This window comes from Chiloscyllium plagiosum, chromosome 16 (assembly GCF_004010195.1).
Source record: "Chiloscyllium plagiosum isolate BGI_BamShark_2017 chromosome 16, ASM401019v2, whole genome shotgun sequence".
NCBI classification, from domain to species: Eukaryota; Metazoa; Chordata; class Chondrichthyes; order Orectolobiformes; family Hemiscylliidae; genus Chiloscyllium; species Chiloscyllium plagiosum.
Genome location: NC_057725.1, coordinates 69,439,124 through 69,455,826, shown reverse-complemented (window position 1 = coordinate 69,455,826; position 16,703 = coordinate 69,439,124). Strand labels below are relative to the sequence as shown.

Here is a 16,703-nt window from a genome sequence, read left to right as displayed (position 1 = left end):
GATGCTGGGAATCAGAAACAAAATCAGAATGTTCTGGAAAAGATCAGCATATCTGGCAGCACCTGTGAAAAGACATCAGAGTGAATGTTTCTGGTTGGGTGATTGTTCACCTTGACTGACGGTAGCTAGGAAAATGTTGGTTTACATGCAGAAGATAGGTTGAGGGGAGAGGGTAAGGAATAAATGATAGGTGGAGAGTCCAAAGAGAGAGAAGAACAGTTAGACAGACAAAGGAGTGGTTAATGATCTGTCTAGGAGGGTGAATAGCTGTTAATGGAGACCATCAGTGGCTAACAATAGGTCGTGTATAATGGCAGACTTTATGATAACAAAGGAGAAAGTGAGGTCTGCAGATGCTGGAGATCAGAGCTGAAAATGTGTTGCTGGAAACACGCAGCAGGTCAGGCAGCATCCAGGGAACAGGAGAATCGACGTTTCGGGCATAAGCCCTTCTTCAGGAATTGCTTATGCCCGAAACGTCGATTCTCCTGTTCCCTGGATGCTGCCTGACCTGCTGCGCGTTTCCAGCAACACATTTTCAGTTTATGATAACAAAGTCTGGTGTGTGGGGTTGGGGGCTAGAACATGGGAGAGTTCAGGCCCTAAAATTATTGAACTCGATATTGAGTCTGGAGGGCTGCAGGGTCCCCAAAAAGAAAATGAGGTATTGTATGAATAGGAAGGGTTTGGAGGGATATGGGCTGGGTGCTGGCTGGTGGGACTACATTGGGTTGGGATATCTGGTCAGCATGGACAGGTTGGGCCGAAGGGTCTGTTTCCGTGCTGTACATCTAAATGACTCAGATGTGCTGAGGTTTGCTGAAACACTGCAGCAGGCCTGAGACAGACATGTTGACCAATGTGGGGGTGTTGAAGTAGCAGGAGAAAGTGAGGTCTGCAGATGCTGGAGATCAGAGCTGGAAATGTGTTGCTGGAAAAGCGCAGCAGGTCAGGCAGCATCCAGGGAACAGGAGAATCGACGTTTCGGGCATGAGCCCTTCTTCATGTTGAAGTAGCAGGCAACTGGAAGCTCAGGGACTTGTTGCGAGCAGAACGCAGTCTACGCTTCATTTCCCCAATGTAGACGAAACCACATTGTGAGCAGCGAATGCAGTAGTCGAGATTGTGTAAAGTGCAAGTAAAGTGATGCTTCACCTGAAAGGTATGTTTGGGCCCTTGGATACTGAGGAGGGAGGAGGTAAATGGGCAGGTATTACACCTTGGGCAATTGCAGGGGAGGGTGCTGTGCAGGGGTGTTGGAAGTGAAGGAAGTGTGGACCATTGTCTCCTGGAGGGAACGGTCCCTGGGGAAGGCAGACAAGGGAAGGGAGGGAAAAATGTGTGTGATGGTGGCATCCTGCTGGAGGTGATGAAAATGGGAGCTGATTAGCTTCTGGATGTGGAAGCTGCAAGGATAATAGAAGACCCTATTGCTGTTGAAGGAGGAAAGAGGGGGTGAGGGCGGAAGCGCGGGAGATGGGTCGGACCCCGTTGAGAGCACTGTCAACAATAGTGCTGTGGAATCCTTGGTTGAGGAAGAAGGTAAACATTTCAGAGGCTCCCTTGTTGAAGTTGCTTCATCAGAATAGATGTCAAGGAGACAGAGGAATTGGGATAATGCAAAGGGGTAATAGAGATGTACAGCACAGAAACAGACCCTTCGGTCCAACTCGTCCATGCCGACCAGATATCCTAACCTAATCTAGTCCCATTAGCCAGCACTTGGCCCATATCCCTCTAAACCCTTCCTATTCATATACCCATCTGGATGCCTTTTAAATGCTGTAATTGTACCGGCCTCCACCACTTCCTCTGGCAGCTCATTCCATACATGTACCATCCTCTGTGTGAAGAGGTTGCCCCTTAGGTCTCTCTTATATCTTCCCCTCTCACCCTAAACCTAAACCCTCTAATTCTGGAGTCCCCCACCTGAGAGAAAAGACCTTGTCTATTTACCCTATCCATGTCCCTCATGATTTTCTAAACCTCTATAAGGTCATTCCTCAGCCTCTGTCGCTCCAGGGAAAACAGCCCCAGCCTATTCAGTCTCATCCTATAGCTCAAATCCTCCAACTCTGGCAACATCCTTGTAAATCTTTTCTGACCCCTTTCAACTTTCACAACATCCTTCCAAGAGGAGGGAGAGCAAAATTGCAAACAATATTCCAATGTCCTGTACAACGTTACCTCCTCTTTACAGGAAACAGGGTGCAAGCTGTGGGAGCCAGTGGGTTTTAATTGATATTAGTGGCCAGCCTATTCCCAGAACTGGAAACAGAGAGCTGAGGAAGGGAAGGGAGGAGTCATAGAGCTACACAGCGTGGAAACAAATCCTTCGGTCCAACTCATCCATACTGAACAGATATCCTAACCTAACCTAGACCCATTTGCCAGCACTTGGTCCATATCCCTCTAAATCCTTCCTATTAATATATTCATCAAGATTCCTTTAAATGCTGCAATTGTACCAGCCTCCACCATTTCCTCTGGCAGCTCATTCCATATACGCACCACCTTCTGCGTGAAAAAGTTCTCCTTTAGTTCCCTTTTATATCTTTCCCCTCTCAACCGAAACCTATGCCCTCTAGTTCTGGACTCCCCTACCCCAGGGAAAAGACTTTGTCTATTAATCTTCCCATGTCCGTCATGACCTCTATAAGGTCACCCCTCAGCCTCCAATGCTCCAGCCTGTTCAGCCTCTCCCTATAGTTCCAATCCTGCAACTCTGGCAACATCCTTGTAAATCTTTTCTGAACCCCTTCAAGTTTCACAACATCTTTCTGATAGGAAGGACACTAGAATTGCACACAATATTCCAAAAGTTGCCTAACCAATGCCCTGTACAGCCGCAACATGACCTTCCAACTCCTGTACTCAACACTCTGACAATAAAGGAAAGCATACCAAACGCCTTCTTCACTATCCTATCTATCTGCGACTCCACTTTCAAGGAGCTATGAACCTGCACTCCAAGGTCTCTTTGTTCAGCAACACTCCCCAGGGCCTTTGCCATTAAGTGTATAAGTCCTGCCAAGATTTGCTTTTCCAAAATGTAGAACCTCGGCTTTATCAAAATTAAACTCCATCTGCCACTCCTCGGCCCATTGGCCCAATAATCCAAGATCCCATTGTACTCTGAGGTAACCTTCTTCGTGGTCCACTACACTTCCAATTTTGATGTCATCTGCAAACTTACTAACTATACCTCCCACGTTCACATCCAAATCATTTATATAAATGATGAAAAGTAGAGGACCCAGTACCGATCCTTGTGGCACTCCACTGGTCACAGGCCTCCAGTCTGAAAAGCAACCCTCCACCACCACCCTCTGTCTTCTACCTTTGAGCCTGTTCTGTATCCAAATGGCTAGTTTGCCCTGTATTCAATGAGATCTCACCTTACAAACCAGTCTCCCATGGGGAACCTTGTCGAACAGCTTATGAGGTCCATACAAATGATATCCACGGATCTGCCCTCATCAATCCTCTTTGTTACTTCTTCAAAAAACTCAATCAAGTTCATGAGACATAATTTCCCACGCACAAAGCCATGCTGACTATCCCTAATCAGTCTTTACCTTTCCAAATACACACAAATCCTGTCCCTCAGGATTCCCTCTCACAACTTACCCACCACCGACGTCAGGCTCACTGGTCTATAGTTCCCTGGCTTGTCCTTACCACCTTTCTTAAACAGTGGTACCATGTTAGCCAACCTTCAGTCTTCTGATACCTCACCTATGACTATCGATGATACAAATATCTCAGCAAGGGGCCCAGCAATCACTTCTCTAGCTTCCCATAGAGTTCAAGGGCACACCTGATCAGGTCTGGGGGATTTATCCACTTTTATGCCTTTCAAGACATCTAGCACTTCCTCCTCTGCGATATGGACATTTTTCAAAATGTCATCATCTATTTCCCCACATTCTGTATCTTCCATGTCCTTCTCTACAATAAACATTGATGCAAAATACTCATTTAGTATCTACCTCATCTCCTGCAGCTCCACATGTAGGCTGCCTTGCTGATCTTTGAGGGGCCCTATTCTCTCCCTAGTTACCCTTTTGTCCTTAATGTATTTATAAATCCCCTTTGGATTCTCCTTAACCCTATTTGCCAAAGATATCTCAAGTCCCCTTTTTGCCCTCCTGATTTCTCTCTTAAGTATACTTTTACTGCCTTTACACACTTGGAAGGATTTACTCGATCTCTCCTGTCTATACCTGACATATGTTTCCTTCTTTTTCTCAATTTCTCAAAACCTCAATTTCTCTAGTCAACCAGTCTTCCCTCTATTTACCAGCCTTTCCTTTCACCCTGACAGGAATATACTGCCTCTGGACTTTCATTATCTCACTTCTGCAGGCTTTCCATTTTTCAGCCGTCCCTTTATCTGTGAACATTGGCCCCTAATGGTCAGATGTTCACAGATAAAGTACCGTCAAAGTTGGCCTTCCATCAATTTTGACCTTCAACTTTTAGATCTGGTCTATCCTTTTCCATCACTATTGTAAAATTGATAGAATTATGGTCGCTAGCCCCAAAGTGTTCCCCCACTGACACCTCAGTCACCTACCCTGCCTTATTTCCCAAGAGTAGGTCATGTTTTGCACCTTCTCTTATAGTTCCATCCACATACTGAATCAGAACATTTTCTTGTACACACTTAAATTCCCCTTAGCACTATGGCAGTCCCAGTCTATTTTTGGAAAGTTAAAATCCTTGACCATAACCACTCTATTATTCTTAGAGATAACCGAAATGTCCTCACAAATTTGTTTCTTAATTTCCCTCTGACTATTAGGGGGTCTATAATACAATCCCAATAAGGTGATCATCCCCTTCTTAGCTCTCAGTTCCATCCAAATAACTTCCCTGGATGTATTTCCAGGAATATCCTCCCTCAGTACAGCTGTAATGCTGTCCCTTATCAAAAATGCCACTCCCCCTCCTCTCTTGCCTCCCTTTCTGTCCTTCCTGTAGCATTTGTATCCTGGAACATTAAGCTGCCAGTCCTGTCCATTCCCTGAGCCACAACTCTGTAATTGCTATATCCCAGTCCCATGTTCCTAACCAAGCCCTGAGCTCATCTGCCTTCCCTGTTAGGCCCCTTGCATTGAAATAAATGCAGTTTAATTTATCGGTCCTACCTTGTTCTCTGCTTTGATCCTGCCTGCCCTGACTGTTTGACTTGCCTTTGTTTTCTCAGGAGAACCCTGAGACCATCATGTTGGGGATGGAACATGTAAAGGGATTGCACGTCTATGGTAAAGAGGCGGCAGCTGGAGCCTACAAACTGGAAATTCCGAAACTGACATAAAGCGTCAGAGGACTCGTGGATGTTAAGTGGGCAGGGTCTGGACCAGGGGAGAAAAGACCAAGTCAAGGCAATAGCAGGCTGAAACAATGGGTTTGCCCAGGCAGTCCTGCTTGTGGATTTCGAAAGGAGGTAGAAGCGAGCTGTGCAAGGCTGGGGGACTATCACCTTGGAGGCAGTAGGTGGGAGGTCACCAGATGAAATGAGATCAGTTACCATTGTTGATCCAATGGCTGGATGTGCCATGGTGGAGTGATGGTCCAGGGGGGGAGAGAAGAGGTATCTGAGAGCTGGCGCTCAGCCTTTGCAATGTAGAGGTCAGTCCACCAGACTACAGCAGCACCACCCTTACTGTCAGGCTTAATAACAAAGTCAGGCTTCGATCGAAGCACACGGTGCAGTTAGTTCAGAGGGAGGCGGGTTAGATTGGGTGAGGGGTGAGGGGGGAATTGAGCAGACCAATGTCACGCCGACTGTTTTTAATGAACAGACCGATTGCTGGTCAAAGGCTGGAACAGGACTGGAAGGTTGTCCAAAGAGTATAATCCACTTTTTCCCCTGCCAACTGCCACATTATGGGCTTGGTGCCAGTAAAAATACAAAGGTTGATGCTAACATCCGGCCTGCACTGTTTGGTCTCCAAGCCTGCCTCTCTGTGGTGGTCTATTGGAGGAAAGATGTGTTTACTCACCTGAGACAAGGTAACAGTCAAAGCTTGGATGGTTGCCTTAATTGCCTCCATGCTTACTCCATACCTCAGGCAGCTCTGCCACAATCTCAGTTTGTCTCTGGATTTCCAGGAGTCTGGATGTGGCCTTCATGACCCTGAGGCGATTATTCCAGCATTGTCAGAGGTCTCCGTTCTCACAGCCTTGTCATCTTTGTTCATCAGTGAGGTACTGACCAGGTCATAAGCCAAAGCCATTCCTGAAGAAGGGCTAATGCCCGAAACGTCGATTCTCCTGTTCCCTAGATGCTGCCTGACCTGCTGCGCTTTTCCAGCAACACATTTCCATCTCTGATCTCCAGCATCTGCAGACCTCACTTTCTCCTCAAAGCCATTATGTGTCTAATCTATGCTGGGGAATGAGGTGGCAGGTGTCATTTATTAATGGAATACATATGGATCTCCCACCTCTTCTCTTGCCACATCAACTGGCATCGTTCCTGGCAAGGAAACTACAACATGATTAAGCTCTCGTTTTAGATCATAATGACTGACCAGTCCTTAGTGCAGTGCTGTCCCAAGCTAACTGCAATGTTCTGAGATTGAGTGATCAGCTTGTTTTCCAGACAACTCCAGGACTTCTACCTCTGAATTGAGATTGTTTGGATTGCTGGAACCCCCTTCACTCTTAGCACACTCTGGCCTGTATTGAGGCCTTATGTTCAGGATGAAAATTTGCTCGCTGAGCTGGAGGGTTTATTTTCAGACATTTCATCACCATACTAGGTGACATCATCTGTGAGCCTCTGGTAAAGCACTGGTGGTGTGTTCCGATTTCTAATCATGTGTTTAAGTTTCTTTGGGTGAGTGATGTCATTTCCTGCTATTTTTCTCAGGGGGTGGTAAACGTGATCCAAGTTGATGTGTTTACTGATAGAGTTCCGGTTGGAATGCCATGCTTCAAGGAATTCTCGTTAATGTCTCTGTTTGGCTTGTCCTGGGATGGGTGTGTTGTCCCAGTCTCAGTGGTATCCTTTTTCTTTTGTATGTAAGGATACTAGTGGTAGTGGAAAGTGAGGACTGCAGATGCTGGAGATCAGAGCTTAAAAACGTATTGCTGGAAAAGTGCAGCAGGTCAGGCAGCATCAAAGGAGCAGGAGAATTGATTGCAAGGTGTTCCAGAGGTGTTCTCTGAAACGTGGTTGGTGTGGGTGGAGAACACTTCTGGGACACCCGCACCAACCAACCCAACCGCCCCGTGGCTGAACACTTTAACTCCCCCTCCCACTCCGCCAAGGACATGCAGGTCCTTGGCCTCCTCCATCGCCAGACCATGGCAACACCTATTGTATTCCCAACGCCCCTCCCCCAAGTCCCTCCTCCCTACCTTTTATCTTAGCCTGCTTGGCACACCCTCCTCATTCCTGAAGAAGGGCTTGTGCCCGAAACGTCGATTCTCCTGTTCCTTTGATGCTGCCTGACCTGCTACGCTTTTCCAGCAACACATTTTTAAGTACTAGTGGTAGTGGGTCATGTCTTCTTGTGGCTAGTTGATGTTCATTTATCCTGGTGGCTAGTTTTCTGCCTGTTTGTCTGATGTAGTGTTTGTTACGGTCCTTGCAAGGTATTTTGTAAATGACATTCATTTTGCTTGTTGATTGTATAGGGTCTTTAAAGTTCATTAGCCGCTGTTTTAGTGTGTCGATGGGTTTGTGGGCTATCATGATGCCAAGAGGTCTGAGTAGTCTGGAAGTCATTTCAGAGATGTCTTTGATGCAGGGTGAAGTGGCTAGGGCTTCTGGGCACGTTGTCTGCTTGTTTGGGTTTGTTGCTGAGGAATCGACGGACTGTGTTTAGATTACATTACAGTGTGGAAACAGGCCCTTCGGCTCAACAAGTCTACACCAACCCACCCATATCCCTACATTTACTCCTTACCTAACACTATGGGCAATTTAGCATGGCCAATTCACCTGACCTGCACATCTTTGGACTGTGGGAGGAAACCGGAGCACCCGGAGGAAACCCACGCAGACACGGGGAGAACGTGCAAACTCCACACAGTCAGTCGCCTGAGGCGGGAATTGAACCCGGCTCTCAGGCGCTGTGTGGCAGCAGTGCTAACCACTGTGCCACCGTGCCCATTCTTCTTGAATATGCTGTATAGGTATTTCTCTTCTTCTATTCATGTACCTCAGTGCTGCAGTGTGTGGTGGCTCGTTCAAATAATGTCCTAATGCAGCTTCATTTGTGGGTGTTGGGATGATTGCTTTGGACAAATAGGCAGAAAACTAGCCACCAGGATACATGAACATAAACTAGTCACAAAAAGACCTGTACCAATCTCATTAGTATCCTTATTTCAGATGGAGAAGGATACGACTTTGACTAGGACAGCACATCCATCCTAGGACAAGCCAAACAGAGTCACACACGAGAATTCCTAGAAGCATGGCATTCCAACCGGAACTTGATTTGGACCCCATTTACCATCCTCTGAGAAAAGGAACCGGAAATGACATGACCAACCCAAAGAAACCTAAACACATAAATGGAAAGTGGGACATACCATCAGTGCCTCACTGGAGGCTCACTGAAGATGTTACCTAGTATGGTGATGAAACGTCTGAGAACAAACCTTCCAGCTCAGCGAGCAAATTTACATTGAGAACCCCAACCTGAACTACAAATCTTTTCAAAAATCGCTAATTTTATGTTCTACAAACATTAACTGGACAGTGGGTTGAACTGTACAAAATGCTGCTGTAGTGCTCTCAATGTGGACCTGGGTCTACCTCCAGTGATGTTTGGATAAGAACATACATCTGTATGGCTGTGCTTGTGTTCTCACACGAACTAAACTTAGAGGAGGATGGGCATACGTGGAACATACACACATATACAGTGGTTACAAAACATCAACTAGGGAGACACAGACTTACCTCACAGAGTGACCCCACTATCCACACTCACTTACAACCACTATTTGCATTAATTTCATACAAGCTCTCCAGTTTGGTTCAAGGAAAGTGATCCATCCTTTTAAGATGCTGGATTCAATTTTGCTGCTGGATCCTTTGGCTTCTTGGCCATTTCAGATGTTGGAAAGAGTACCTCCCTCAGACTTTTCTGATGGGAGCTGGCAATTGAAACAGGCTTTTATATGGAGAACAGGGATGGCTGCTTTATCAAAATGATGCCAGCGTGGGCTGTGGATGGTGGTTAAGGGTCTGATGGTGTTTGACACTGATCATGGGGTTTCCCTGCAACGCTTTTGTTAATTGGTCAATTGATGCAAGTTGGTATTTGACCACCCACAGCAGAATGCTGCCACCCTCCATATAAGACATGACAACCATAATGTATTGATTTAATTTCATCCCATGTACCTTTTGATATTGAAAACACCAATTCAATCATTTCTCAGCCTATGGCCACAATATTTTGAAAGACGAAATAGCCATTTTACCACGCAGTCAGATTTTTACCAGAGTCTAAGCAATCCCTCAGTGCCAAATGGGAAGATTGGCAGAGACACTGAGAAGGCAGCTATCCAGCAGTGTGTGGGACTGGGAGAGTTGGAGGCTTCATGCCAAGACAGCCCGTGTACTACAGAGGGACCCTTGCTTTCAGACGTGAGGATTCAGCATTCTGAACGGCATATCCTGTCTATGTGTCACATTAAAAATATTTTCAGATTGATCCTGAATGGGCACCCCAACATTCACCAACCCAAGCTCAGAAAGGTGCATCTAGTCCCTGACCAGGACACTTGGCATCATATACCAGTCTGTGGTTGTTTCCCAGCTGTATGCTCTCTATATTAACTATGAGAGCCACTATTCCATTTGAATCATGTCATAGAGTCACACAGTGTGGAAACATACCCTTCAGTCCAATGAGTCCTTGTTGACCATAATCTCAAAACCAGTCCCAACTGCCTGCACTTGGCCCATCTCCCTCCAAACATTTTTTTATTCATCTGCTTATCTAAATGTCTTTTAAATGTTGTAACTAGCTGAGTCCACCACTTGCTCTGGAAGTTCATTCCACACATGAACCACTCTGTAAAAAAAAAATTCCTCTCATATCTTTTTAAATTCTTTCTCCTCTCACCTTAAAAATACGCCCCAGTCTTCATATCCTCCACTCTAGGAAAAAGACACTGCCATTCACCTTACCCATACCCATCATTATTTTATGAAGGGATTCTTCATGTATATTAAAGGCATAAGTATAACGAGAGAGAGAGAATAGGACCCCTCAAAGACCAAAGCGGACATGTATGTGTGGAACCGGAGGAGTTGGGCAAGGTCCTCAATGAAAATTTCTCTTCTGTGTTTATCGTGGAGATAGATGTGAACTTGGGAGTCAGTGGTGATATTTTGGGAGCAGTCCATATCACAGTGGAGGAGGTGTTGGGTGTATTAGAATGTATGAAGGTGGATAAATCTCCTGGTCATGACCAGATATATCCAAGAGCCTTGCAAGAAGCTAGAGAAGAAATTGTGGAGTCCCTGGCTGATATATGTGCATCATTAGCCACGGTGAGGTCCCAGAGGACTGGAGGGTAGCGAATGTTGTGCCATTATTTAAAAAGGGCTGCAAAGAAAAACCTGGCAACTGTAGACCAGTAAGCCCAACATCTGTGGTGGGTAAGTTACTTGAGAAGATTCTGATGCATAAGATTTGGTTGCATTTTGAAAGGCAGGGTTTGATTAGGAGTAGTCAGCATGGGAGATCATGCCTTACAAATTTGTTAGAGCTCTTTGATGAAGTGATGAGGAGGTTTGATAAGGGCAGGGAGGTAAATGTAGTCTATATGGATTTCAGTAAGTTCCTTGATAAGGTTCCACATGATTGGCTGTTCTAGAAGGTTAGATTGCATGGAATCCGGGGGAGCTGGCAAACTGGATACACGATTGGTTTGATGGCAGGAAGCAGAGGGGAATAGTGGAAGGATACTTGTCAGACTGGAGGCCTGTGGCTACTGGTGTACCTCAGGGGTTGGTGCTGGGCCCATTGCTGATAGTAATCTATATCAATTATTTGGATGAGAAAGTACAAGGCATGGTTAGTAAGTTTGCAGATGATACTAAAATAGGCAGTATCGTGGGCAGTGAGCAAGGTTATCAGAAATTGCAGCAGGACCTTGATCAGCTGGGCCGAGCAATGGCAAGTAGAGTTTAATGTAGGTAAGTGTGAGGTCTTGCATTTTGGAAAATCATGCACAGGAGTGTCATGGTGAATGGTAAGGCCTTAAGGAACAGAGCGACCCTTAGAGTTCAAGTGCACCATTCTCTGAAAGGAGAGTCACAGGTAGACAGGGTTTGTGAAGAAGGCTTTAGACACACTGCCCTTCATTAGTCAGGGTGTTGAGTATACAAGTTGGGAAGTTATGTTGCAGTTGTACAGGACGTTGGTGAGGCTACACTGGGATATTGTGTTCAGCTTTGGTCACCTTGCTATGGGAAGGATGTTATTAAACTGGAAAAAGTGCAGAAGAAATTTACAGGGATGTTGCCAGGACTCAAAGGACTGAGTTATTGGGAGAAGTCGGACAAGCTAGGACTTCTTTCTTTCGAGTGTAGGAGACTGAGGGGGGATCTTATAGGAGTGTAGAAGATCCTGAGAGGCATGGATAGGGTGAAAGCACTCAGTCTTTTTCTCAGGGTTGGGGAATCGAGGACTAGTGGGCATCAGTTTAAGGTTAGAGGGGAAAGAATAAAAAGGAACCTGAGGAGCAACTTTTTTACACAAAGGGTGGTACACATATGGAATGAGCTGCCAGAGGAAACAGTTGAGGCAGGTATATTGACATCATTCAAAAAGCATTTGGACAAAGATATGGGTAGGAAAGGTTTAGAAGGGTATGAGCAAGTGCAGGGAAATGGGGTTAGCATGGAGGAACACTCTGGTCAGCATGGATCTGTTTGGGCCAAAGGGCCTGTCTCCATGCTGCAGGACTTTATGAGATCACCCTTCAACCTCGTACTCCAGTGAGAAACGTCCCACCCGATCCAGCCTTTCCCAATGACTCAAATACTCCATTCCCAGTAGCATCCTGGTAAGTCTCTTCTGAACACTCTCCAGCTTAATAATATCCTTCTATAACAGGATGACCAGAACTAGACATAGTCCTGCAAAAGAGGTCTTCATCAATGTCCTTTACAACCTCAACATAATATCCCAATTCCTATACTCAAAGGTCTGAACAATGAAAGCAAACATGCTAAAAGCCTTTTAAACTACCCTATCTATATGTAATGCAAACTTAAAAGAATTATGGACCTGGACCCCTAGACCTCTCTGTTCTACAACACTGCCTAATGCCTTACTTTTAATTGTAGAAGTCTTGTTTCTGTTTGTTTTACCAAAATGCAAAACCTTGCATTTATCCAAATTAAACTCCATTTGCCATTCTTCAGCCCATTGACTCAATTGATCAAGATCTCTTTCTAATCTTAGATAACCTTCTTCACTGTTCACTATATCACCAATCTTGGTATCATCTGCAAGCTTACTAACCATGTCTTCTATAAGCTCATCCAAATTATTTATAAAAATGACAAACAAAACTGGACCCAGCACCGATCATTGTGGAACACTGCTGATCACAGTTGTCCAGTCTGAAAAATAACACTTCACCATCACTCTCTATCTTCTGCTGTTAAGCCAATTTTGTAACCACTTGGCAAGCTTAGCCTGATTCTAACGTGATCTAACTTTACTAATTAGTCTACCAAGTGGAATCTTGTGAGAGGCTTTACTAAAGTCCAAGTAAACAATGTCTCTGCCCTCATCAATCTTCTTGGTTACTTCCTCAAAAATTCCAATCAAGTTTTTGAGACACAATTTATCTCGCATAAAACCATGCTGACTATCCTTAATCATTCCTTGCCTCTCCAAATGCATATAAATCCTATCTATCAGAATCACTTCCAACACCTTGCCCACCACCGAAGTTGCACTCACAGGTCTATAGTTCCCACGTTTCTCCTTATATCCCTTCTTGAGCAAACGCACAACATTTGCCACTCTTCATTCATTCTGCACCTGGACCGTACTGATAGATGATAGAAATATTTCTGCAAAAGGTCCCACAATTTCCTTCCTAAATTCTCACAAAGTCCTGGGATACACTACCTCAGGTCCAAGAGATTTATAGAACAAAGAACAAAGAAAATTTACAGCCCAGAAACAGGCCCTTCGGCCCTCCAAGCCTGAGCCAATTCAAATGTATTGTGTAAACCTGTCGGTCAATTCCTAAGCATCTGTATCCCTCTGCTCCCCATCTACTCATGCATCTGTCCAGACGCATCTTAAATGAATCTACCGTGCCTGCCTCTGCCACCACTGCTGGCAACGCTTTCCAAACGCTCACCACCCTCTGTGTGAAATACCACGTGTATCCACCTTAAACTTTCCACCTCTCACTTCGAAAGCATGACCTCTCGACCTTTATATTTTCTAAGACCTCCAGCATTTCCTCTTCTGTAATGTGAATTGTTTTAAAAACATCCAATATTTATTTCTGAGTTCTCCAGCCTCTATTTCTTTTCCCACAGTATAAACTAATGCAAAATATTCAGTTAATATCTCTCCCATCTCCTGAGGTTCACTGTGTTCACTTCCAGGTGCTGTAACTGTAAGTATATCCCACACAAACCCTTGATTACATCACACTGGCCATTCAGTACAATGTGTCTGAGCTGATTCTTTGAGGTTAGGGATAGATGTTTGATTACTATCGATCAAGTCAGCATAAGGAGGGAGGAAATGTTGGGTATGCTGAAAGGCATTAAGGTGGACAAGTCCCCAGGTCCAGATGGGATCTATCCCAGGTTAATGAGGGAAGGGTGGGAGGAAATAACTGGGGCTTTAACAGATATCTTTGCAGCATCCTTGAACACGGGTGAGGTCCTGGAGGACTGCAGAATTGCTAATGTTGTCCCCTTGTTTAAAAAGGGTAGCAGGGATAATCCAACTAATTACAGACCGGTGAGCCTGATGGTGATAGGGAAGCTGCTGGAGAAGATATTGAAGGATAGGATCTATTTACATTTAAAAGAAAATGGGCTTATCAGTGAAAAGCAGCGTGGTTTTGTGCAGGGAAGATCATGTCTTACCAATTTAATAGAGTTTGTTGAGGAAGTGACATGGATTTCAGTAAAGCATTTGATAAGGTTTCCCATGCTAGGCTGATGGAGAAAGTGAAGTTGCATGGGGTCTGGGTGTATGAGCTAGATGGCGAGAGAAAATGGCTGGGCAACAAGAGACAGAGAGTAGTAGTGGAAGGGAGTTTCTCAAAATGGAGAACTGCGGCCAGTGGTGTTCCTCAGGGATTTGTGTTAGGACCACTGTTGTTTGTGATATACATAAATGATCTTTAGGAAGGTATAGGTGGTCTGATTAGCAAGTTTGCAGATGACACTAAGATTGGTGGAGTAACAGATAGTGACGGGGACTGTCAGAGAATGCAGCAGAATATAGATAGAGAAATGGCAGATGGAATTCAATCCGGGCAAAAGCAAGGTGATGCATTTTGGAAGATCCAATTCAAGAGCAAACTATACAGTAAATGGAAAAGCCCTGGGGAAAATTGATGTACAGAAAGATCTGGGTGTTTTGGTCAATTGTACCCTGACGGTGGCAATGTAGGTCAATAGAGTGGTCAAAAACGTATATGGCATGCTTTCCTTCATCGGACGGGGTATTGAGTGCAAGGGTTGGTAGGTCGTGTTACAGTTGTACAGGACTTTGGTGCAGCCACATTTGGAATACTGCACACCGTTCTGGCCACCACATTACCAAAAGGATGCAGATGCTTTGGAGAGGGTGCAGAGGAGGTTTACCAGGATGTTGCCTGGTATGGCGGGCACAAGCTATGAAGAGAGGTTGAGTAGATTAGGATTATTTTCATTAGAAAGACCCGATTGAGGTCTACAAAATCATAAGCGGTATAGACAGGGTGGATAGAAAGAAGCTTTTTCCCAGAGTGGGGGACTCAATTATTAGTGGTCACAAGTTCAAGGTGAGAGGGGAAACATTTAAGGGAGATATGCATGGAAGGTTCCTTATGAAGAGGGTGATGTGTGCCTGGAACACGTTGCCAGCGAAGGTGGTAGAGGTGGGCATGATAGCATCTTTTAAGAAGTATCTAGTCCGATATATGAATGGGCAGGGAACAGAGGGTACATATCCGTATAATATAGGTGACAGGTTTAGATACAGGATTTGGATCGGTGTAGACTTGGAGGGCCGAAGGACCTGTTTTTGTGCTATAATTTTCTTTGTTCTTTGTATATGGACTTGCCGGACAAATACAGTGAATGCAAGAGCAGGTCAGAGAAGAGGAATCCTGAAATGTCTAATTCAGGTACTGATTCCCCAAAGCCTGTCCAACATCTTCAAGATATAAAACAAAAAAAAACCAAAGAACCTGAATGCTGGAAATCAGAAACAAAAACAGAAATTGCTGGGAAAACTCTGCAGCAAATGTGGAGAGAAAGCAGAATGCAGAAGAGAGGCCATAGTATTATAATAATAGAAACAGATGTGGCCATCTGGCCTGTCGAGCCTGCTCCACCATTCATTAAGATCACCGCTGATCTATCCATTGTCTCATCTCCTTCTCCCTGCATTATCCCCATAACCCTTAATTGCCCTTCCACGCAAAAATCCATCCAACTGTGTCTTGAATATATTTAATGAAGCTGCCTCTCTTACTTCCTTGAGCAGAGAATTCCATGGATTCACTACTCTCTGGACCTGAAACGTTAACTCTGCTTTCTCTCCACAGATGCTGTCAGATCTGCTGAGTTTTCCCAGCAATTTCCTTTTTGGTATGTGCAAGGCACAAGTCAGGAGTGTGCTGGAATATTATACACTTGCCTGGATGGGTGCCCCTTCAGTGACATTCAGTGGCAGCTGTGTGTACCATCCACATGATGCACTGCAGAAATGCACCAAAGAATCTTCGCACCTTCCAAACCTGTGACCACTTCCATCTTGAAGGACAGGAGCAGCAGAAACATGGAAACACTTCCCTTCCAAGCCACTCAATACACACTTGGAAATATATGAGTTCTTTTCTTTCACTGGATCAAAATCCTGCAACTCATTCATGCCCCCCACTCCTCATTCCTGATTTTCTGAAACCCTGTTCAAATTATACCCAAGTGCTCAATCTCCCTGACAGGTCATGGTGATGCACTCACCAACATCACTGAGAGAGAGCACATACACTGAACAGGGAGGGCTGGGGGAAAGGGCTGGAAAACTGACGCATGCGTACCAGTGAACAGAGGCGCGCGTGCGCACTGTGGGTGTGTGCGGAAGTTGTACTGCGGCTGCGCAAACCGGACTGGAGTGAAGAGGACATGTCGGTGAGTAACAGGGAGACACACACCGACACACACACGGACAGACATACACATACACACACACACAGAAGGGAAGGGAAAAAAGGGGGAGAAGAGGAGGAGAGATGGGGCGGGGATCAACTGGACTGTCTTGTACAGGCGCAAGCACAAAAAGGGGCAATCTGAAGAAATTCAGAAAAAGCGCTCCCGTCGTGCCGTGAAGTTCCAACGAGCTATTACAATTTATTAGTGGGCGGCACGGTGGCACAGTGGTTAGCACTGCTGCCTCACAGCGCCTGAGACCCGGGTTCAATTCCCGCCTCAGGCGACTGACTGTGTGGAGTTTGCACGT

General features: G+C 45.3%; 1 protein-coding gene across 1 annotated transcript in view; it reads left to right on the top strand.

The window, feature by feature from the left end:
• The first annotated feature begins 16,317 nt into the window (after positions 1-16,317).
• Positions 16,318-16,703, top strand: part of madd (MAP-kinase activating death domain) — a 118,008-nt gene continuing 117,622 nt past the window's right edge. Inside the window, exon 1 of the mRNA XM_043706307.1 lies at positions 16,318-16,375. The gene's annotated coding sequence lies outside the window, so the exon portion shown is untranslated. The remainder of the gene's footprint in view (positions 16,376-16,703) is intronic.